This window comes from Vulpes vulpes, chromosome 10 (assembly GCF_048418805.1).
Source record: "Vulpes vulpes isolate BD-2025 chromosome 10, VulVul3, whole genome shotgun sequence".
Classification (NCBI taxonomy): Eukaryota; Metazoa; Chordata; class Mammalia; order Carnivora; family Canidae; genus Vulpes; species Vulpes vulpes.
Genome location: NC_132789.1, coordinates 27,930,835 through 27,956,022, shown reverse-complemented (window position 1 = coordinate 27,956,022; position 25,188 = coordinate 27,930,835). Strand labels below are relative to the sequence as shown.

At 39.0% G+C, this 25,188-nt stretch overlaps 1 pseudogene; it reads right to left on the bottom strand.

Annotated features, from left to right (window-relative positions):
• The window catches only part of LOC112907491 (sodium/glucose cotransporter 1-like), a 61,982-nt pseudogene extending 41,379 nt beyond the window's left edge, over nt 1–20,603 (bottom strand).
• Nucleotides 20,604–25,188: the final 4,585 nt, after the last annotated feature.

Sequence of the window (25,188 nt, the reverse complement as noted above, 5' to 3'; positions counted from 1 at the left end):
GGTCTATAGTTAGCACATCTACTCTATCACTAATAGACATGGACTGAGGTCTACCCAAGTTCTGTTGGGCAAAAAGGTTTGTGCCCCATGAGTTCAGCAAGATTAGCACCTTCAGGGTTTGGGTTAATCCAATTAATTCAGTTCATAGAAACTTGGCCTCTTACTCCCTGGAAACCTGGAGCAGGGAGTGTGCTCAGAGAGAGCCATTTCTACAGTTCTGCCATTGGGAAAAAGGTAAAGGGGATAGCACATCAGGGGCTGGCAAGCTTTTTCTTTAAAAGACCAGATGGTAAATACTGTAGGCTTTGCAGGCCACATACTGTCTCTATTTTTCACAACCATTAAAGACTGTAAAAAACCAGTCTTAGTTCATGGACAATACAAAGGAGAACACTAGGCTGACTGGCCTGCAGGCCAGATTTGTTGATCCTTGGCTTAGGTGGTACTGACTTTAAAGCATGTGCACATCATTCAGCCAGCTGGTCTCTTATTCTGTTATTGTGGTCTCCAAAGCAGGGTTATAATGGCAGAGATCCTCCCAACATTCATCTATCCATTTATTCACCAGATGTTTACTGAGCACCAATATAGTAGATACTCAACAGAGTTTAAAAGACACAAGAGTTACTAAGACTCAGCTGTTGTCCTCAGGGACCTTATATTTAGTGACAGAGACTAAATAGGCAATTTCTATGCAGTGTGGTAAGTGACACTCATTTGGTCACTAAAAACAAAAACAAAACCCAAAACCATTTATGAAGTGCCTTAAGTGCTGATCATTTTCTCAGCACAGTGGGTAATGTAGTGAATAAGCCAGGCAAGGCCTTGGGCCTTGAGAAGCCTGCTCTGAAGTGGAGGAGACAGATAATAAGCAAGGAAATGGAAAAATTCCTTTCACATGGTAACAAATATTACAAAGAAAAATTTAAAACCCAGTAATAGAAGAGAGATTGACGGGCATACTCATCAAAGGCCTCTTCAAGGAGGTGATATTTGAAAAGCAAATAATGTTCTGGAAAGAACATTCCAGACACAGCATAAGGCAAGTGTCAAGGGCTTCAAGTGGGAACGAGCTCGTTAGGTTTGAGAAACAATAAGGCAGGCAGTGTGGTCAAAGCCTGCTGAGAACAAGGGAGGAGGCCATCCTTACAGATCATAATAAGGGGCTTAGGTTTTCTTGTAAGGATAGTAGAAAGCTCCTGGACTATTTTTTTTTCCTGGACTATTTTAATCAGAGGAGTGACATCGTCTAATGGCATGACACAGGTAAGCCCACGGTTCTCTAGAAATACAAAGGAGGGACCTGTAACCTAGGCTTGGGACACAAATAAGATGCCTCCACCCTTTTTCTTTTTTTTGGAAAGTATTATTGAGTTATTTTTTCTCTACTCTCGTTCAGACAGCAGAGGCCAGAAGTAACTTATGGGGCCTCAGAGTGAACTGCTGAGACCAATCTAGCACTGTCCCGCCTACTGAATTTTTGTTGTCTTTTGTTTTGTTTTCTGGGCTGGCTTTTACACAACTCACCAAGATCTTATTGAAGATATAGAGGAATAAGTATAGAATAGCAGGGAGGAGCTGGATCCGAAAGCCACCAAACCTCTTCTTCAAATATTCTGGCATCGTCATCACCTGCACAAGCAATAAGAGAAGTCCCCACCAGACAGAGTGCCAGAAGAGGCACACCTGCAAGGATGTGCCTTGCGCACAATATGCTGGTTGTCATAGAGACATAGCCGATGGCAGGAGTGGCCCAAGTATATAAGGTGCAGCAGGGTCACCCACTCTGGCTTTGCATTCCGTGGCACTTGTTAGTATGGGGGAAATAAGAAAGGAGAAGCAATAGTGCTGCCTTCAAGAAGCCTGGAACCCAGCTTCCTGTGTAATTTCCTGAATGTAGAAGGAAATGTGGCTAATTGAATCGGTCTAATGATGATAAATCACCTTAATGAAATAATCGCAGAGCAAAATCAAATGCCTTATCACATATTATAAATATAACAAGTGCTCAGGAGAGACAGAACTTGACTCAACAGCTCTCCGATCTGGTCTTCAGTACCCATGCTCTCGTGCACGTGTTGGCTGTCCCCAACAATCCTGTTCACTTTGACTTCCATTGTCTCAGGCTGTGGGCACCCTGCCACAGGGAGTGCGCCTCTGTTGATTAGATTCCTGGATCCTGGCTCATGGTAGGTGAACAAGTAAGAGCTAAATGTATACTGTCCCATCTTCTGTCCTGAGTATCCTCATGGACTCTTGTCCAGCTGCTCACATGTGTCTATTTTAAGTTCTACTTCAGATTCCATCTGTTTTATGAAAACTTATCTACAAATTTCATAGGGACCACGTGTCTTCTCCTAAACACCTGTGGCTTTAATATTTTCACCTTCTGTTAATCATATACTGCCACATATGGCTCTTTCTCAGTGACATTCTAAGCTCTTTTACACTTGCTAATAATTGAATTTGTTTGCTAGGGCTGCTGTCCCAGAGTGCAACAGACCAAGGGGCTTAAGCAATAGAAATGTTACCGAGTCACAGTTCTGGAGGCTGGAAGTTCAAAGTGTCAGCAGGCTTGGTTCCTTCTGGGACCTGTGAAGGAAGGATCCATCTCAGGCCACTGTCCTTGGCTTGCTGAAGGCTGTCATCTCCTTGTGTCTTCCTATCCTTTTGCCTCTATACATGTCTCTGTCCAAATTTTTTCTTCTTATAAGGTCCTACTGGATGAAGGCCTACCTTAATGACCTCCTTTTAACTTAATTACTTTTTAAAAGATCTTATCCCAAAATATAATCACAATCCAAGGTAATTTTCCTGGGCTATGGCTTCACCATTGCAGATGCTAGGCTGCATGACAAGCCTTTCACATTTTAAAATAAGATTTTATTTATTTATTTGAGAGAGGGTGAGAAAGCATGTGTGAGCACAAGCAGGGGAGTGGCAGGCAGAGGACAGATTCCTTGCTGGACAGGGAGCTTGATCCCAGAACTCAGAGCATGACCTGAGCTGAAGGTAGACGCTTAACTGACTGAGCCACCCAGGCATCCCACCTTTCACCTTTTTAATGCCTCTACAAATATTTAAAATTTTTAGTTTTTAAAACTTATTTTATTTAAATTCAATTAGTTAACTTATAGTGTATCATTAGTTTCAAAGGCAGAGGTCAGTAATTCATCAGTTGCATATAACACCCATGCTCATTACATCACATGCCCTCCCTAAAGTCCATCACCCAGTTACCTGATGCCCCCCACCCATCTCCCCTCTAGCAAACCTCAGTTTGATTCCCATGGTTAAGAGTCTCTCATGGTTTCTCTCTCTCTCTCTCTCTCTCTCTCTCTCTCTGATTTCATCTTATTTTATTCTTTGGTTCTCCTATGGTTCTGTTTGCTCCTTAAATTCCACGTATGAGTGAAACCACATAATTGTCTTTCTCTGATTGACTCATTTCACTCAGCATAATATCTTCCAGTTCCATCCATGTTGATGTAAACGGTAGGATTTCATCCTTTTTGATGACTGAGTAATAGTCCACTGTGGGTTGTGTATATATCTACATCTATATATCATATATATATATATGTATACCTCACACCGTCTTCATCCATTTATCTTTTTTTTTCATCCATTTATCTTTGATGGGTGTCTGGGCTCTTGCCATAGTTTGGCTATTGTGGACACTGCTGCTATAAACTTTGGGGTACAGGTACCCCTTCAGATCACAACATTTGTATTCTTTAATACCTAGTAGTGTAATTGCTGGGTTGTGGGGTAGCTCTATTCAGTGAAATTATCCTATTTTAAGTGTAAAGTTTGATGAGCTTGGGAAAAATGTATAGTTATATGTAATCACCACCATACTCGAAATATTAAGCATAGTTATATGTAATCACCACCATACTCGAAATATTAAGCATTCCTAACACATCCCCCCACAGAGCTCCTAAGGTCAAGGCCTCCACTCCCTCCTTGGTCTCAGACAACCAGTATTAGCTGTTCCCACAGATTTGATTTTTCTAGAATTTTAAATAAACAAAATCATATGCTATGTACTTTTTTTTAATGGCCTGCTTCCTTCACTGGCCTGATTTTCTTAAGACTCAGACACATGGTTCCAGGACTCTTTTTTAGTGCTGCTTGGTACCACATCATGTACCGTTTATCTACTCTTGGAGTGCAATTGAGATGATGTATTTCTAGATTTGGCTAGTAGGAACATGGCTGCTATGAAGCTTCATGTACAAATTTCTGTGTGGATGTATGTCCTCATTTCTCTGGGGCTTAGATAAAAATCTAGATCTAGGGAAATACTGGCTGGGCGGTCAGGTTTAATTTGTGAAGAGACTGCCAACCTGTCCTCTCTGACATGGCTATGCCATTCTGCATTCCCTTGAGAAATGCATGAGTCCCAGTTGCCCCACCCCCTATCCAGCTCTCGCTAGTATCAGTGCTTCTCCTCTTAGCCATTCTTATGGCTCTCAGTGGTATTTTATCTGGTGTAGCATTTTCCCAATGATCAATTGTAGTGAACATCTTTTCACATGATTATTTGCCACTTGTCTCTTCTCTCTGGTGAAACAGCTGTTCAAACTTGTTATTGAGTTTTGGGAGTTTTTTTTTTTAAACAAAATATACATTGTGGATATGTCTTTTATTGTAAATATATTCTAAATATTCCCCCCACCCAGTCTCTAGCTTGCCTTTTCATTTTCTTAAAAATATCTTTCATAGAGTTAAAGTTAAAAGTTTTATTTTGAAGTCCTATCAATTTCTTCCTCTGTGGATAATTTATGTTTTTTGTGTCCTAGTTGAAAAATCTTTCCCTCCTTCATCACCTTTTTTTGGCAACAATCAAAAATTAAGGTAAAATTGACATATAACCTTATATTAGTTTTAGGTGCACAAATGATTTGAAATTTATATACATTTCATCTACATTTTTGAAGAGTACTTTTGCTGGATATGGAATTCTTGGTTGACAGATTTTTCTTCCTTTCAGCATTTGAATATGTCATTCAAATGTTTTCTGGCCTCCATTGTATCTGATGAAATGTCATCCATTAACTGTATCATTCCTCCCCTGCATATAATGTATTTTCTTTTACGTCTTTCAAAATTTCTTATCTTCGCTTTTAGCAGTTTGAGTATGATGTAAACTTAAGTGTAGCTGTTTGTGTGTTTGTTGGTATTTGTTAAGCTTTTTACCTTGGTACATTAACATTTTCCATGAAACTTGGGGATATTTTCAGTTATTCTTCAAAAAAAAATTTTCTGCCTCTCTCTCTTCTTTCTGGGATACTAAGTACATGCATGTTGGACTGTTCGATATTGTATCATAGGTCTCTGAGGTTTTCTTCCTTTTTCTTCAAAAATTTTCCCTTCTGTTCTCCTAGTTAACTCCTATTACACTTATGTTCACTGACTCTCTTGTTTGCCATCTTGTCTGTGCTGTTGAGTTCCTCTTGTGAATTTTTCATTTTAGCTACTGTGCTTTTCAACTCCAGAATTTCCATTTGGTTATTTTCTATAGTTTCAGTTTCTCTGTTGAGAGACCCTCTTTGCTTATTCATTAGTATTACACTTTCTTTTACTTCTTTGAATATATTCATAGTTGTAGGTTTGAAGTCTTTTGTTTGTTAAATAAACATGTGGGCCTTGACAGAGTCTGTTTCTATTTATCACTTTTCATTTTGGAGTGTGGGTCACATGTATATTTCCATTTCTTTGTAAGTTTAATAATTCTTGGTTGCAGACTGGCCATCATTGATCTCATGATGCTGCATTCTAGAATCTGTTTTGTTCTGAGGATTGCTGTTTCTTGTTTTTGTAGGCAATTGACTTGCCTGGACTCAAACTGCAACATCTTTCATGTCACCCCACCTTCTGCCCTCACCCTTCAGTATGTAGCAGCTGATGTCTCTGGTTGTTTTCTTTACACTTTTAGCTGCTGCTTAGCCCAGTCTAGAGGTTTTCCCTGCGCTTGAGTGGTCTGGCAGTCAGTTAAGGTTTTGTGCAGAATTTATACTCAGATTTGAAGGTTAATCCTCTCTTTGGTATCCTTGTTTTTGGAGCTCCCACAGAAATTTCCTGTTATTTTGTCAGCCCTCTGTTCTCTCTTCTGTTATGAGTAAGCTTTCTGCTATCTACTGCCTACATTGTGTGGGCTGTGGAAGGTACTCAGTCCTAGGCACTATAAAGTCACAGATCTAACAGGTCTAGTTCTGTCTCCACAAACTACTTCCCTGTAGTTTCTGCCTTTTTTTGGTTCTCATGCATGCACGTATACATTGGTGGTCAGCCAGGGATTTGAGCTTTTTCTATCTTACTTTAAAATCTTTCTCAATCTTAAGGACATAAAAGATATCCTATACTTTCTTATGAAGTTTAAAATATTTTACCTTTCCTATTTAAGTCTTTAATCAACCTAAAATTATTTTTGTGTAGAACAGACATCCAATTTGATTTTTTTATATGATAATCAATAGACCCTCCTTTCCTCAGTGATCTGCAGTACTACTGATGTCGTAAATCAAGTATCCATATATATGAATGTTTCTGGGTTATTTTCCTCTTCCACTTGTCAATGTTTTTATCCCTGTGTCCATATCATACTGTCTTGATGACTATAGCTTTGTAGTAAGTCTTGATATTTGGCAAGGCAAATCCTTCTTATTTTTCTTTGATAGGAGTATCTTTGTTATTCTAATGATTTTGCTTTTTTACATATATTTCATTTCTTTTTCCAGTTTTATGGATCTATAATGGTATATAACACTAATTTTAGGGTGTACAACACAATTTGATACAAATATACTTGTGAAATGATTATCACGGTTAGGTTAGTTAATATCTCCATCACCTCATGTAATTACCTTTTTTTTAATACTGAGTACTTTCAAGATTTACTCTCTTAGCAGCTTTTAAGTATATAATACAGTATTGTCAATGACAGTCACCATGCTAATTTTAAAATCCATTTAGCCATTCTATGCCTTTTGGTTGGATAATTTAATTCATTTATATTTAAAGTAATTATTGACACATAAGGGCTTACTAATGCCATCTTAATTGTTTTCTGGTAGTTTTGTAATTCCCTTGTTACTTTCCTTCCTCTCTTGCTGTCTTCCTTTCTGAATTGATGATTTTCCTTAGCAGTATGCTTTCATTTCCCATTTATCTTTTGTATATCTACTGTAACTTTTTGCTTTTTGGTTACTATGGAGTTTACATAAAACTTCTCATATATATAACAGTCTATTTTAAGGTGATAGCTTTGATCACATACAAAAACTGTATCCTTTTACTCCCTCGCCCAGCATTTTACATTTTTGATGAAATAATTTACTTCTTTTTATATTTTTATCTATTAGCAAATAATTGTAGCTATAGTTATTTTTAATACTTTTGTCTTTTAACCTTTAAGCTGGATTTAAGTGACTAACATACCACCATTTTACCGTATTAGACTACTCTGAATCTGACTATATACTTGTCTTTATCAGGCCATTGTTTATTTTCATATGTTTTCATGTTACTAGTTAGCACCCTTCAATTTCAGCTTGAAGAACTCCTTTCAGCATTTCTTGTAAGACAGCTTTAGTGGTGTTAAACTCCTTCATCTATTGTTTGGGAAAGTCTTTATCTCTCCTTCATTTCTGAAGGACAACTTTATCATATAAGGTATACTTGATTGGTAGTTTTTTTTTTCTTTCATCACTTTGAACATATCCCACTCTCTCCTGACCTACAAGGACTCTGCTAAGAAATCTGCAGATAGCATTATGGGGGTTCCCTTGTATGTAAGGATTTTTCTCTTTTTTAATTTTTAATTTTAAAATTTTCTCTTCATGTTTAGACAATTTTATTATAATGTGTCTTGGAGAATATAGTTTTGGATTGAAATTGGGGGGGGGGCCTATGATCTTCATGTCCTTGGATATTCAAATCTTCCCCCCCTTCCCACACCGATTGTGGAAGTTCTCAGTCATTATTTCTTTAAATAAGATTTCTGTTCCTTTTGCCCTCACTTTTCCTTCTAGGAGCCCAATAATGTGTGGATTTTGCATCGTAATGGTATCTTACAGTCTTGTAGGCTTTCACAACTCTTTTTCATTAAATAATTTCCAATGACCTGTCTTCTCCTTCATAGATTCTTTGCTTGCTCCAGTCTGCTATTTATGCTCTGTATTACACTTTTCATTTCAGTCATTGTATTCTCCTATCCTGGAATTGATTTTCATGATTTCTAGCTCTGTGTTAAATTTCTCATTTCTTAAAAAAAAAAAAAAATTTCTCATTTCTTCATGTATTGTTTTCCTTATTTTATTGAATCATCTTTCTGAGTTTTCTTGTAGCTCACTAAGCTTCCTTCAACCATTTTGCATTATTTATCAAATAAATCTCAGATCTCCAATTCCTTGGAGTTGGTTATGAGAAAACTGTATTCCTCTGGTGGTGCCATGTTTTCTTGATTTTTCATGTTCCTCAAATTTTGTATTACTGTCTTTGTATTTGAGAAAGCAGTCATCTCCTCATCTTTATTGACTGGCTTTTGGAGAGAAATACCTTCTGTAAGCCTTGCCAGAAATTCTGAGGTTTTCTCAGAACATTTTTGTGGATATACCTGCTCCACACTTCCTGTTCCCTTTTTGGTGGGAATTTTTAAGATTATATATCTTCTCCTGATCCTGCAAGCCAGGCCAAGTTGTGACAGCCTCTCTTTTGCTAGCTTTTCCTAGGGCATTGCTGAATGCTCAAGGTTTTATGCTTTCTCCCAATTCCACAGAGTCAGTCTGGTTTTCTGTGAATGCTCACTAACTTTCTGCAGAAAAAAAGACTTGCTCTTTACACCATCTGGGGTGCACAAAAGGAGCTAGCCACAGATGTAGGTGTATGTGGGTGAGGTGTGTGGCATGTTGAAGTGCCCTTGGGCCAACTGGGGGGATCTGTAGGTGAGGAGACCCCAGTGGCTCACTGGCAGGCTTCCTGATAAGTTTGCAAAGTAGAATCTGTGTCCTTCTGATGCCATCTGAGAGCCCTGGTCACTGTTTTCTCAGCCATTCCCTATCTTCCCCCTCCCTCACCCTCAATGTACAGCATAACTCTCTATATTCTGGATGGAGTGAGAAAGAAGTGGGTTTTCTTGGCTGACTCCAGTGCAACTGGATAGCTGGGCATTTACTCCTATGCTCTCAATTTCCCCTGTGGGAGAAATCTCAGGCTGAGAACATCTCTCTTGGCAGTAAGCTATGCCACCTTGGGGGAAGGGTAACATAGGTACACTGAAATTGTTCCTCTCACTCTCTTCAATACATCCAATTTTGGATTTTCTTTTTCTCCAAGAATGTGCTAGAACTTCTCCAGTGGACTTCCACAAAAGCCCTCTTATCTATGGGTGATTGTCTAAATTGGTGTTCTTTGAGGGAAGATGGTAGAAAGCTCTTATTCCACCATGTTGATGTCAGTCCACATATCTTCACAGATATGCAGCCTAGATGGTCTCTGTGTCTCTCAGCTGGACACTGACACATCTTTGTCCCCTTATCTCTTACATACATTTTAGAATCAGTCAAGTTCCTAAAAAATCCTGTTTGGGTTTTGTTTGGAATTTCATTCCAAGCCCAGACCAATTTGAAAAGAAATAAGATTTTTAGGATATTGTCCTCTAGTCATTAACATATTTGTTCTTTTCATTTATTTGGGTCTTATTTTTAGATAAAGTTTTAAAACATTTTCTATAAAAGCTTTAAAAAGTGGACCTTGGAATGGAGAAAAAAATAAGTGGGAAATATCAGAAAAGGAGACAGAACATGAAAGATTCCTAACTCTGGGAAATGAACTAGGGGTAGTGGAAGGGGAGGTGGGCGGGGGGTGGGGGTGACTGGGTGACGGGCACTGAGGTGGGCACTTGACGGGATGAGCACTGGGTGTTATTCTGTATGTTGACAAATTGAACACCAATAAAAAATAAATTTATTAAAAAAAATAAAATAAAAAGTGGACCCTTGAATGAGGCCTGGAGTAAAACAGTGGGCAATTATTGGCATCTGTGTACGTAACATAGAATGATGTCATTTCAGGCATTTCTCAGGATTTAGGGAAGTCAGTACAAGGATCAAAAGATTGAGAAATTTAACTTGTCCTCCAGGATGTTTTTATGTACACATGCAATATTTGTAAGAAAAAATATTATAGAGATTACCTGATAATGGACACTCACCCCAGTCTTAATGTAAATAGGAGAAAATATCCAACCAAGAACACAGAGCAGAAATGGAACCTGAATCCAAAAAGAATTACATTAGGGTCCCATCTAAGGCCATGCTCTTAAATGAGATGCAATCTCAGTGACTATCTGTTTTAAGACTAACAAATATATCAATACTGGGGAACCTTACAAACAACAGCCCAAGTGCACACCTTTCAGTGAAACAAACTACTTACAGGCATTGGATCTTTGCTTATGAAAGAGTGCATTCTCAATTTTGAGGGGTTAACTGAGCCAGTTTTCAGAGAATTTATTTTTAATTTGTTTGCCTATTTCCAAATTGGGGTAAAGGTGGGTTATATATAAAAGATAGTTTAAAAAAGTCAGAAACCACTCAGAGAAATAAGGGAAAAGCTTTACCAAAATTTCATGGAAGTTATTGAAATTAAGTAATAAATTTGGCTCTGGCTTTCCTACAAAGAAGGGATAAGGTAAGCTGAATATATAAAGCCAATGCCAGTAAATTCTGAGAGGTATATTGTGGCAAAAATCAGGGCATCTTGTAGGTTTGAAGTTGACTCTGTTAGAAGTATCCTTTATTTTTGTAGAAAGACAAGACTCAGAAAGTAGGGAGCTTTCTGATTTATCCAGAAAAGTCAGCTGATTTATATAGAGTTAAATTAATAAGCCCAACACTTATAAATTCACTTATAATGAACTTACATAGTGAACAAATTCCATGTCCTATAGTAAATATATCCCACAGATTAAATAAATAATCCATTTCATAAGTTTTATAGTTGAAACCTGGTATTCTTAGGAGGTCAATTAGGAGTTTTGTTATAATTAGTTAAATATCTTGAAGAGCTCAGTTGATCCCATTCTCAATACATACTGCAAATATATACATATATATATATATATATATATATATATATATACACACGCATACGTGTACATATAGGCACATATGTGTATATATATATCTGTGTCTACACGAACACACATATAATTATATATATCTGTATGTATACCTAAGCACAAATGTCTATGTGAACGTATATTTAAATGTTAACATGATCTTTTCTCTTTTCCCTACCTGATTAGTCTCCTAAGAGTTCTTTGTTCACTGCATTTGTATGGCCCTTAAAATGTAAACATTCTCTGTTTCTTCATTAACTTCAATAACTAAGAACAATGAAAACTGACACCATCTTTTTGAGAAATCAGACTTGCTTCCTTTCTTCCATGACTTCTCCAGAAGTCTTCAGTATTGACTGGAGGTTGGAAGCAGTTTTTATGTGTGTGAGTTTTATTGGCACAATGGGTAGAGAGGGAGGTTGGTGGCTGTATGAGGTATTACTTACGTTCTACTCAAAGGCCGCAACTGCAATCCCTGACATTGCTCCTATTCCAGCCAGGCCCATAAAGTGGCCGCTGCCAATATTTGAGGCAAAAAGAGAGGCACCTATCTGAAAACCAAAAGGTGATCACCTATCAGAACTCTCAGACCAACTCCAAGAAATCATTTTCACAAATGTAAACTCAAACTGATTTTCACATTTTCTCAAAAAGGATTATTCCCTGGGCAGAATTCCCATTTGTGTTTCTTTTTTTGTATTTTTAAAAATATTTTATTTATTTATTCACGAGAGACACACAGAAAGAGACAGAGACACAGGCAGAGGGAGAAACAGGCTCCTCTCAGGGAGCCCGATGCAGGACTCAATCCCCAGACCCGGGATCACGACCTGAACAGAAGGAAGATGCTCAACCACTGAGCCACCCAGGAGTCCCCTCATTTGTGTTTCTGCTACTCAAACCCTAACCATAAGTTACAAGCTCAGTGAGGAGGGAGAAAGTCAAAAGAGCAGGATGGCCGTTCTTATGGAGCCACCCTTCACCTGCCCCACTGACTTCTTTGCCATTCCCTACTGCAGAAATATTAGCGGATGGTGATTTCACCATTGTTCCAAATAATTTAAAAATATCAACAATTTAACTGATTAGGTATAAGACATCGGTTAAAATACTAAGGTACATGTATATGCTGAAATAATGTAGAATGCAGAAAGAATAAAGGAGCTTAAAAAAAAAGAATAAAGGAGCTTTTCATTAAACAATGCGGTAGGCAGTATGTATAATCTCATTAAAATTTTATTTGTGCACCTTACACTTGTGCAGATATATGCATGGGAGTGATCCTGGCTATACACACACACACACACACACACACACACACACATACATATATATATATATGCATATATATGTATATATATATACACATACACATATAACAAAATATTTCTGGAATGATAGTTATAGAGATGGAATGAGGAGAAAATTTCAAGTTCTATACTTAGACTGTAACTTTTGGGTTTTTTACAATCAACATCTGTTACTTTCAGAAGAAAAAATCCTAGAGGTATTTAAATGAGCAAAATCCCTCCTAAACCAATAACAGCTTTTCAGTTGAGTAGAGATATCCACTCCATTCAAAACCAAAATCCAACTATTATGCTTTTGATATGAGATATATTTAAAACCAAATTATCAAGAGAGGCCGCAAATAACAAACCTCTTTAGGTAGAAACACCAGACACCCCAGCATTAACAATACCAATGTAAGAAAAAGTAGCATTCAAGACCAAAGGCATTAAACAAAGATTTTTTTTATAACTGTAAAAGGTAAAAATGCACTAATAAGACATAATAGAAAACATACTGACACCAAATACCTTAACAGTGACAACTGTAAGGCAATAAAAGTCTTAGAAGTGGCACATAGTAAGTACTCAAGTAATACTAGTCATTTCTATTATTAAGAATGTTCACTATATTTACCATAACAGTGAAAAGTTATATACAGTCTAAATTGCCCAACAATATGATGCATAAATGGTGGAATGTCCATATGATATAACACTATGTGATTGTATATAATGTAAAATAAATCCACCTATTTATGTTTATATAGATGTTGGAAGATACTAGCACATTATTAAATTAAAAGGTCGGTTTAAAAGGCATCATTCATTAATTCAATAACTACCAATAAATGTTGATTGCCAACTATGTCCAGGCACTTTTCTAGATATTAGGGATATATTAGTGAGTAAAATAGATGAAAATCCCTGCCTTCATGAAGCTAACATTGTTTTGGGGAAAAAAGAATAAACAAAATAAATTAGGAAATTATTTTAAGGATATTTATTTATTTATTTATTTATTTATTTAAAAGAGAGAGAGAGAGAGAGAGAGAGAGAAGGTTTGTCTGAGTGCAGGGAGGAGCAGAGGGAGAAGGGAGAGAGAGAAGTGAAAAGAATCTCAAGCAGATGCCCCACTAAGCCCAATGCAGGGCTCGATTCTAGGACCCTGAGATCATGATCTAAGCCAAGAATTGGACACTTAACCAACTGAAGTACCCAGGTGCTCCAAGGATTATTTTATAGCATAATAGACAGGGATAAGTACTATAGAGTTAAAAAAAAAAAAGTGGGAAAGTAGATAGGAAGTACTGGGAAATTGGGTGGTCAGAGTAGACTCTAAGAGAAGAACTGAGGAAGACCAGAAGAAGTAGAGGGGCAAGCCAAGGACATTCTGGGGAGAATGCTCCATCTGGATAGAGCAGCAGGGGCAAAGGCCCTGAGGCAGAAGCACGGCTGGGTTGTTCAAGGACACTGGATAGAGCTGGGGACAGGCATCCTGAGAGGCAAAGTCAGAGAAGTAACAAGATGCAGATTCTCTGTGCCCTAATACACACCATCATAAGAAGTGGAGCTTTCATTCTGGGTGACATGGGAGCCCCCCGAGGGCTCTAAGCAGAAAAGTGACATGATTTGGCTTGTGTTTTAATAGGCTCCCTTTAGCTGTTCTGCTGAGATTGGATATAGAAGAGCCAGGGTAGGGATCCCTGGATGGCACAGTGGTTTAGCACCTGCCTTTGGTCCAGGGCGTGATCCTGGAGTCCCGGGATCGGGTCCCACATAGGGCTCCCTGCATGGAGCCTGCTTCTCCCTCTGCCTGTGTCTCTGCCTCTCTCTCTCTCTCTGTGTCTATCATGAATAAATAAATAAAATCTTAAAAAAAAAAGAAGAGCCAAGGTAGAAAGAGGGAGCCCAAGAGGCTGTTATAATTAATCCAGGTGAGAGATAAGAACAGCCCAAACCTAGAGGGTTGATGGGAAGTGGTCAGATTTGAAATATATTCTTTAGATTGAGTCACAGGACCTCCTGATGGATAGGATGTTGGGTATAAGAGAGACTAAAGTGTCTAACAAGACTCCATGTTTGTTCAGCCAGAACGACTAGAAGGATGGGCTTGCTATTCAGGAGATAGGGAAGATGGTGGGAGGAGTAGATTTGGGGAGGAAGGTCCAGAGCTCCCTCTGGGGCTTGTTCACATTGAGATCCCTGATAGACCTCTCAAGTGCAGGTGTTGAATAGTGCCGGTGTCACAAGTGAGTCTGGGAGTTCACGGGAGAGAACTGAAATTTGTTAGCATGTAACTGGTATTCAATGCCATGAGCTAGGTGAGTTGCCACGTGTGTGAGTCTAATTGGAGAGAGGTGGCCAGGCGCAAGCCCTAGGGACCTCCAGCGTTAAGCAAGGGAGATGGAGGAGACCCAGTTAGGGAGACTGCCCATGAGCAGCTGGGGAGGCAACTGGAAAGGAGGGGAGCAAGGTGACAAAACAGGGAGGGAGGGAGGACTGAGCATTTCAGAAATTCACTACGGCCAAGCCAGCTGGCCACAAGAATAGGCCATGTACAAATAAAGAAAAAAGAAAAAAAAAAGGAAAGAAAGAAAAGAATAACTCATGTGGAAGGCCCTTGACAAGAGCAACTGGTATCCATCAGATATCTGCTAATTGAATAAAAATATTAACAAAATCAGAGTAGCAAAAATCATTCTTTTACTACAATTTCCTTTAATAATACTGTAATATATTTTGTTCATTAGGCAACAATCCAAACAATGAAAAGAGAAGTCACAGCAAAGAAATTAATAAATCATAACATACATAAACATTGGGGGGCTGTCTCCTGAAAACCATTACAAGTGTCAGTTACACAAAATAACATGGGAAGCAGGTTGCCATTTTTCTGGGTACGTAAAACATGACTACAAGGCCTAAGAGTCTCAGGCAAAAGACTGGGTATCTCACAGCCCAGGAAGAGATTGTGTTGTTAGAATCAGCCGTAGAAAAATAAACAAGGGAGAGGCACGTTGCAAATTATTTCTTTGCAGCATTCAATCTCTTTCTAAACCAGTTAAAAAAAAAAAAGAAAAGAAAAGAGAAAGAAAGAAAGAAAGAAAGAAAGAAAGAAAGAAAGAAAGAAAGAAAGAAAGGAAGATTCAAGTATAACTCAGAGAGTTAACATCAGGAAACCACTTTTCCCCAAATCTCCCAGCTAAGAGGCAAAGCCATTTCTGCTAGGTTGTTGGATCCACCAGAGTTAATAAGTGTACTTTCCTCATCCCTTTGAATAAAGGCGCTTTCTCCTCGTGAGACAAGACTTCTCTCTTTGAAGTGTTACCCCAGTGTGAAAGACCAATGTTTGCCATAAGACTGATTAATGTTTGAGGGCAAAGAATATTGGTGAATAGGGCCTGCTTCTTACACAATGCTCCAAATGTACCTTATACTCCTATGTAGGAAATACATGCACATTTTAACATAATAAGTTATAAAGCAGCCCTGGCTCAGTCTTGACTTGGGTCCTCAGACCTTGGGCCCTGCTGGTTACCTACATCCTCCTCCTCCTTGAGGCACCCCTACCCACTCCATCATGGTATAGTATAGGGTCATGCACAGCCAGCTGGTTCTCCTGCTGCGGGAGTTTTGAGGCACTTCTCTTGGATGAAATCATTCTGAATAAGAATACATTATTTAATACATGAAAGACAAAAAATGTTTCCAGCATCATGCTGTTCCACACTGCTAAGCCTTGGCATATTCTCTTCCCTCTGCCTGGAACACCCTTATACTCTACCTGCCAAACACCCATTCCACCTCCAAATCCTGCTTGAACAACCCTGTCTCTGTAAGACCTTTCCTGTCTTGCACCACCTTCACCTAGCAAGCCTGAGTTTACCTATCATCTGTACCTGGCCCGTGTACCTCCTGCCAGACTCACTGGACTGCATCATTAATGCTATAATTTGCTGGATACACATCTAAATCCCACTCTACCTTGGGTGCTTCCAGAGGGTAAAACTGTTTATTTCCAACCTGTATCCTGGAACCCTAGAACAATGCTTTGTACATATGAAACACCTAATAAATGGTTAGTGAATTAAACAGAGTTGAATGGAAACATGTCAGTAAGAAACTACTTCAGAGCTAGGCAAACTCGAACGGAATGACTTTGCAGATTTAGCAACTTCAAATTATTCTGGGTATAAGACTTCTACATTAAAGTAACAGACAAGTTAACATGTGGCCCCCCGAGTGGATTGCCACATGCAAGGCTTACTTACCGGCCACCATGCTAGGCTGTGGCCAGCCAGGAAGAAGTCTTCTACTGTCCCACGGCCGCTTGACAGGATAGCCTTAAAAACAAACAAACAAAGGAAAACAAGAAATAAACTGTTCCAAAGATACAGATCTCTCAAACCATCACCTTCACTTATGGGTAAATCTCTTTAGCAGAGATCCCTAAATCCATTCTCCCCTGCTTTCTTTTTAGGAGTAGAAGCCCCTACCTACTGAGTTACAATGAAGGCTCATGGCTGCCTGGCTGGAGACTACAGTTTCTTTCAGCTCTGATTGCAGGGACATTTCCATTTCTCTACACTCTTGGGAAAATAATGTTGCTTTAGTTTTTCCCCAACTAGTTAATCAGTGCCAGAGTCTCCAGCAGATTCTGGGAGATAAGTGAATGTATGGATCAGTCGGGAATGGCAAACCTGAACATGCGCCTAGCATCATCTTCCAGGACAGCAGTCAGTCTGCCGTTACTAAGGTGTCCTTCCAACACATCCAACTCCTATTTCCTCAGGCTCCCAGCTCTGATTCCCCAACCCCGAGGTGAATGAAAGACAATCCTGCAGATTGCCTAGATTGCCTGGGACCAGACGGACCTAAGGATGACAGCTGGTTGACAGAACTGTTTCTGTCATTTAAGGTATCTGCATTATAATGGGGCCCCTTCCCATCATAAAGCCCTAAGCCAAAGAAACAATTCTCCAGATCAGATTTAAATTAGGCTCACTTGATCTATTCACTAAATTTATCTAGGGGCTGCTATGTGCAGAGCTGAGCTTTTCTAAGGAAGGTATCAGCAGTAAAACTTTTAAAAGGAATTTACAAAATGTCCTCAGATGAATAAAAGCATCCTCTCTTTATGGAAAGAGAGGATCAGACAGTAAGAAGAGGAGATCCTGGAAAGAAGGTGGCTTAAGCGCCTGTCCCTGCCTCTTCCTTCCTCCCTGCTGTCTTTCTGGAATAATAACACAACCACAGCAGCCAGGTTGGTGGGGAAGAAGATACATCCAACACTTTCTCAAAGATCTCTGGGCTCAGACTGATAAAAGAGAAAACAAACCAAAAAAAGTGTAAGTTTTTCCCCCTTTACCATCCTGTAAGAGCCAAGGCACCAGTTCTCTGGGGGGCTCGGCAGACAGGAATTGATGAATGTTTTCAGAAAGGAGTCCCATCTGTGCGAATTGTGGGCAATTGGTTCAGTGAGAAAAGGGTGGTTTAATAACTGGAAAAAAATAAAGCTAGACTCATCCATCACATCATATATAAAAATAAATTTCAGATGTTCTAGAGATTTAAATATGAAAGAACTATAATGTATTAGAAGAAAATTTAGGATAATATTTGTATGACCTTGGAATGGGAGAAAACTTTCCTAACCAAAGCAGGAAATCTAGAAGATACAAAGGAAAAGAGGGATAGCTGACTTCTTCAAAGTTAACAAAAACTCAAATGACAGAAAGACACCATTAACAGTTCAGACCAGTGATTCTCAACCAGAGGTGATTTTTGCCCCATCCACCCAGGGGATGGAAACACTTTGGGTTGTGAATGGGTAAGGGTTGAGGGTACTTCCAAGCATCCTATAACACACAGGACAGATGACCACAATCTGGTTCCAAATATCAGTACATACTGGTCTGGACAAATGATAGCTTGGGGAAAACATGAGCAAGTCAAATGACAAAGAAGTTGATAAAAGCAAAGTCAAATAACCCAAATACAAAATGGCAAACTGGCAACTCACAGAAGAAGAAAATCCATGGACAATAAACTCATAAATAGATGCTCAACCTCATCAGGAGTCTAGGAAGTGCAAATCAAAGCTACAATGACAACCACTATTCATCCATCAGGCTGGCCACACACACACACACACACGCACACACACACGCATACATGCACAAGCAGTAACAACCAAGTCTTGGGGAAAAAAGCATGATCATATACTGCTTGTGAGAAAAGTAAAAGTAAATCTCAATAAGCTTTGGAGGTAGGCATTGAGTAATATCTACTAAAATTTCAAGTAAACATATACTTCTGACCCAGCAGTTCTAATTTTGGGAAGCCATGCTACACAGATTAAAAGCACCAACATATCAAAAACAACACTTGGCAACAATCAGTGTCAGTAGGGAAGAGTTGAATAGTAGGCAGCTAATGAAAACATAAGCTGAATTTCTATCTACTGACCTATAAGACTCTCTCCATATATAGTAAGTGGGGAAAAAGTGAGCTGCAGAGTAATGTGTATGATATGATCACATCTTCCATAAAGACCAGAGACAAAAACTCATTATGTATCAGCATGTTTGCATAAGCAATGAGAAAGGGGAGGAAGGATACACCACCCATGGCTACCTTATTCCTTATTTATGCATCTTTTACTTCTTACAATGAGCATGTAATATTTTCCTAATTAAAAATAATGATTTTCAAAAAGAACAAATGGAAAGATAATAATATAAAAAAGGAGAAAGATTGAAGTGTTCTAGATAGCTGGGCACATCTTATGGCTCCCAGATGAACAGAAAGTATAGCAGGTTTCTTTTGGAAATGACCAGATGGCTTACTAGTCCTCTGACCTTGGCCAGACATAGGCCCCAACAAAGCCTGGAAGAAAGCTGGGTGGGGGCTTCCTAATTCAATAAAAGCCCTAGGGGAAGGATCCCAAAGCAAGTACTCATTACTCAGAGCCCCTGTATCTATCGGCCACTTGGAAGGATGTTTCTCATAATTGAGGCCAATCTTTAAAAAATCTTCAGTTTGAATTATCTGGAAAAATACCCCCAAATCTCTCCCTTATGTATGGCATAAAGGCCCTATATTTTCTCTTCTGGTATAAAATTCTCTTAACAGGATGGAGACCATGTCTTCATTGCTCTGTCTGCTTACGAGCAGCATAATGACTTACTGTAAGCCTTCAAAAAGAGTGTCCAATGATCGCACTTTGAAAGGCCAGACTCTGCACAGTAAGATCCTGTTCATGAACTGGTGAAATGTCCCAAAGTAAAGGTCACATACATAGGCATGAAAGCTTCAGCTGGGTGGGGGCCACCCAGAACGAGAACTTTCCCCCTGGTTAGTGAATGGTGGCAGTCACAGCCACTCCTGCTTGGTGGAGCGGGCCAGGCAGAGGCTTCTGACCGTTAACAGCCTACCGGAGGGGTGATACCATGACACCGGCCAAAGCTTTTGTATCCATCTGGTCTTTCACTGGAACAGAGGCAGGCTCCTCCTAGGCAGGGAGGAGGGCCTGTCTCTGGGTAGTACGGTGAAAAGACATGAGTGCTTACATGCCAAGTTCTAGTGGGCGGGTGGCAGTAAAGGAGACATGGTCTCCAACCTCTTAAGAAGAGACAAAAAATACAAACTTTTCAGTCAAATTTGAAGGGAATGCTTAGAGCCCCAAGTTACATGTGACCTTTGGGATTTTGCTAATGAGGCAAAGGGGTTAATTAACCTCATGAGTCAGATTAGGCAGCTTCAGGTTTGAAACTGAACCCAATGGGCAGTCCAGGTGGCTCAGCGGTTTAGCACCGCCTTCAGCCCAGGGCCTGATCCTGGAGACCTGGGATCAAGTCCTGCGTCGGGCTCCCTGCATGGAGCCTGCTTCTCCCTCTGCCTGTGTCTCTGCCTCTCTCTCTTTCTCTCTCTCTGTGTCTCTCATGAATAAATAAATAAAATCTTTTTTTTTTTTTAAAAAAAAAACTGAACCCAATCATTCATTCCCTGGTTGTTACTGAACCTCTTTGAACCTTAGAGTCTTCAACTGTGAAACTGGAGAGAATGACATCATGTTATCCACAGCACGGTTGGGAGGATGTGATGGACTTAAAGCACTCAGGACAGACCTGGTGCTTACGGGCCTCATCAGCACTAGTTGTCATCATCACCACCATCATCATGATGATCCTAACAACGACTGCTTACCAAACACCGCTTAGGTTCCAAGCAGGTGCAGGGGGATGGGGGCCTGCTTGTTTATTTGGGGGAGGGTGGTGAGGAAACGTGGGGTTAGTCAAGGATGGCTCCATTACTGGGGACCTGCATTTATTATTTACTTTTGTCTGGAAGGCGGGGAGTAGCTAAGCAGAGGGAGGGTGGAGATGTCTCTGCCGAGGGCTGTGCCTAGGCGGGAGGCAGGGATGAGAGGGTCCTGGGTTGGGGCGGGACCTGAGGTGGGGGCCAGGTGACTGATCTTTCACAGGTGATGTGAGCATTTTAAAATCTGGGCCAAGCATTACTCTCCTTTATTGTCTCTGCAAACGGTGTTTTTCTGCTAAACTGTCTTTTTAGGGGGCACCTGGGTGGGTCAGTGGTTGAGTGGTTGAGCCTTCTGTTCAGGGCGTGATGCCAGGGTCCTGGGATGAGTCCTGCGTTAGGATCACTGCGGGGAGCCTGCTTCTCCCTCTGCCTGTGTCTCTGCCTCTTTCTCTATGTCTCTCAGAAATAAATAAATAAAATCTTAAAAAAAAAGTGTCTTTTTAGAAATTTTGGTTAATAATACTAGTAACTCCAAAAATGATGATAACAATAATAGTAGCTAGCATAATAGTACTTGCCGGGTACTAGACCTCCTTCTATGCACTTTGCACGTGTTAATCCATTTGATTCCCACAATAAGGAAATTGAATTTATGACCACGAGGAGGGGGAGGCTTGTACCTACCAGTAACCAGCCAGAATTCTATGATTGCAGCTTCTGGAACAGAATTATATATTCCTAGTTTAAGTTCAGTGCTATCCAAAAGAAATATACTATGAATCACAGATGGTATTTTATTTTTTCCAGCTTTATTGAGGTATGATTGACACAAATTGTATAGCTAATGTTTTGCATACTTGAAATTTGCTAACAGAGATCTCAAGGGTTCTTACCATACACACACACAAGATGGTAATGATGTGAGGTGATTAATATGTTCATTAGATCATGGTAATTATTTCAAATATAGAGATTTATCAAAATCACCTACACCTTAAATATATACGATTTTTGTCAATCATACCTCAATAAAGCTGGAAAAAAATAAAATACCGTCTGTGATTCATAGTATATTTCTTTTGGATAGCTTTGAACTTTTTTTTAAAGATTTTATTTATTCATAAAAGAGAGAGAGAGAGAGAGGCAGAGAGAGAAGCAGGCTCCATGGAAGAAGCCCGATGTGGGACTCGATCCCAGAACCCTGGGATCACGCCCTGAGCCAAAGGCAAACGCTCAACCACTGAGCCACCCAGGTGTCCCGAATAGCATTAAACTTAAGCTAGGACTATACACTAGGTCTCTAGAATTTATTCATCTTATAACTGAATGTTTGTACCCTTTGGTCAATATCTCCCCTTTCCCCTCAGGCCTGCCTAGGTTCTGGTAATCTGGTAATAAGCCATTCTATTCTACTTTCTGTTACTATGAATTTGACTTCTTCTTCTTCTTCTTTTTTTTTTATTTTTTATTTATGATAGTCACAGAGAGAGAGAGAGAGAGGCAGAGACACAGGCAGAGGGAGAAGCAGGCTCCATGCACCGGGAGCCCGACGTGGGATTCGATCCCGGGTTTCCAGGATCGCGCCCTGGGCCAAAGGCAGGCGCCAAACCGCTGCGCCACCCAGGGATCCCTTCTTCTTTTTTTTTTTAGATTTCAGATATAAATGAGATCATAACATGTCTTTCTGTACCTGGTTTATTTCACTTAGCATAATGTCCTTCATTTTTTTAATTATTATTTTTTATTATTTATTCATGAGAGATACAGAGAAGCAAAGACACAGGCAGAGGGAGAAGCAGGCTCCCTGTGGGGAGCCCAATGAGGGACTCGATCCCAGGACCCTGGGATCACTCCCCGAGCTGAAGGCAGACGCTCAACTACTGAGCCACTCAGGCATCCCAATGTCCTCCAGGTTTATCCATGTTGTTGTAAATGGCAGGGTTTCTTCTTTTGTAAGGTGGAATAATATTCCATTGTATACATATATACCATATTTTCTTTACCCATGCATCTCTTCATGGACACTTAGGTTGCTTCCATATCTTGGCTACTGCATAATGCTGCAATGAACATGGGAGTGCACATATCTCTTTGAGATACTGACTTTATTTCCTTTGGATATATACCCAGAAGTGGGATTGCTGGATCATGTAATAGTTCTATTTTTAATGTTTTGAAAAACCTCTATGCTGTTTTCCACAGAGGCTGTGCCAATTTACATTCTTACCAGTAGTGTTTTCTCTTTTCTCCACATCCTAGCTAATACTTATTATCTCCTGTATTTTTGATAATACCCATCCTATCAGGTTTGAAGCGATATCTCATCATGGTTTTGATTTATATTTCCTTGGTGATTAGTGATGTTGAGCATCTTTTCATGTGCCTGTTGGCCATTTGTATGTCTTCTTTGGAAAAAATCTCTGTTCAGGGCTTTTGCCCAATATTTAATTGAGTTATTTGTTTTTGTGATATTGAGTTGGATGAGTTCCTTATATCTTTTGGATATTAACCCCTTATCAGATATAGGAATATCTTTGGCAATATTGAGGGTTTAGTTCCAGACCACTCCAATAAAGTGAAAATTGCAATGAAGCAAATCCAGTGAACTCTTTGCTTTCCTAGTGCATATGAAAGTTATGTTTGCAGCATACTGTAGTCTTTTAAGTGTGCAATAGCATTACATCTAAAAAAATGCACATAACCTAATCAAAACTACTTTATTGTTAAATAATGCTAACCATCATCTGAGTTTTTAATGAGTCTTAATTACTAATCACACATCACCATAACAAATATAATAATAATGAAAAATTTGAAATATTGTGAAAATTGCCAAAATGTGGTATAGGTACAGGAAGTGTGCAAATACTGTTGGAAAAATGATGTTGATAGAATTGTTCAACTCAGATTTGCCACAAACCTTCAATTTGCAAAAAATGCAGTATCTATGATGAAGTGCAATAAAGTGGAGCACAAAAACGTGAGGTTTTCCTGTATATGATTTGCAAATATTTCCTACCATTCTGTAAGTTGCTTTTTCATTTTATTGTTTCCTTTGCTATTTATCCCAGATATAGTTTTAAATTTTCCAGTTGCCACATTAAAAACAGTAAAGGAAACAGGGGAAATTAACTTAAATAATACATTTTGCTTAAAGCATTATGTCCAAAATATTACCTATTTTTATATTACCATATAAAAATATAATCAATGTCGAAATTGTTGAAATATTATATGTTCTTTTTCCTACATTAAGTCTTCAACATCTGATATATATTTTACACTTACAGCACATCTCAGTTCACACACTAACTTTTCACCAGAAGTACTTGATCTGTATTTAGATTTAAAATTTACAGTTGAAAAAGTAGATTCACATACCAAGTTGTTCTAAACCTACTTAAAAGTTTTGCAGTAACTGAATTAAGTACCAAAGTTCATTTTGCTTTAAATTAATGACAAAACTGGCTTATCTTTTTAGAAGAATTTGACTTGGAAGCAAAAGGATATCATTTTCAAAATTATATCTGTCCAAGTTAAGTAAGTCACTAACTCTGTTGTCAACTCACTATTATTAATGTTGCATTCAAACAGGCATTAATATAGCTTGAAAAACATTTAAACTGATGGATAGCACAAAGCATTCTTCAATTTTTTTTATAGTTTTTGCTGCCAGTTACACACCACAGCCAGTTTACAATTAAAATCTTTGATATATTGAGTCATGTTAGGAGAATGCATAGGATCATTATTATTATTATTTTTAAAAGATTTGCTTATTTATTTTAGAGGGGAGAGGCAGACAGAGAGGGAAAGAGAGAACCTCAAGCAGACTCCCTGCTGAGCACAGAGCCTGACATGGGCCTCCACCTCATGAGAGCATGACCTGAGCCAAAGCCAAGAGTTGGATGCTTAACCAACTGAGCAACCCAGGAGCCCCAAGATCATTATTATTGATTTGTATCATAAAGTTCCAATGCAACATAAATTTTTTTTAATAAATTAATTTTTATTGGTGTTCAATTTACCAACATACAGAAAAACACCCAGTGCTCATCCCGTCAAGTGTCCCCCTCAGTGCCCGTCACCCATTCCCCCCCACCCCCCGCCCTCCTCCCCTTCCACCACCCCTAGTTCATTTCCCAGAGTTAGGAGTCTTTATGCAACATAAATTTTAATATTTGGCTAGCTAGGTTACAAATAAGCTTTTCCTGTCTTTGACTATTCAAATTTAGCTAACTCATATACTGTACATACTAATGAAAAGTACAGACTGCCGTTTTTTGGTCTTTGATTACTGAATATGGAATATAAACATTCCTTTTAAGAAAATCTTGAATTACAGTTGATATTACAGTAATTCTTGTAAAATTTCCAAGACTCAACCAATGAGCATTGACAAAAGCACATCATTAAATTTATTGCTTTCTTTTTCCTTCAACAGTTGTATAAAATGATTATTTATATTATTTGCACATATAAATTGGATGATTTTAACAACTGTAT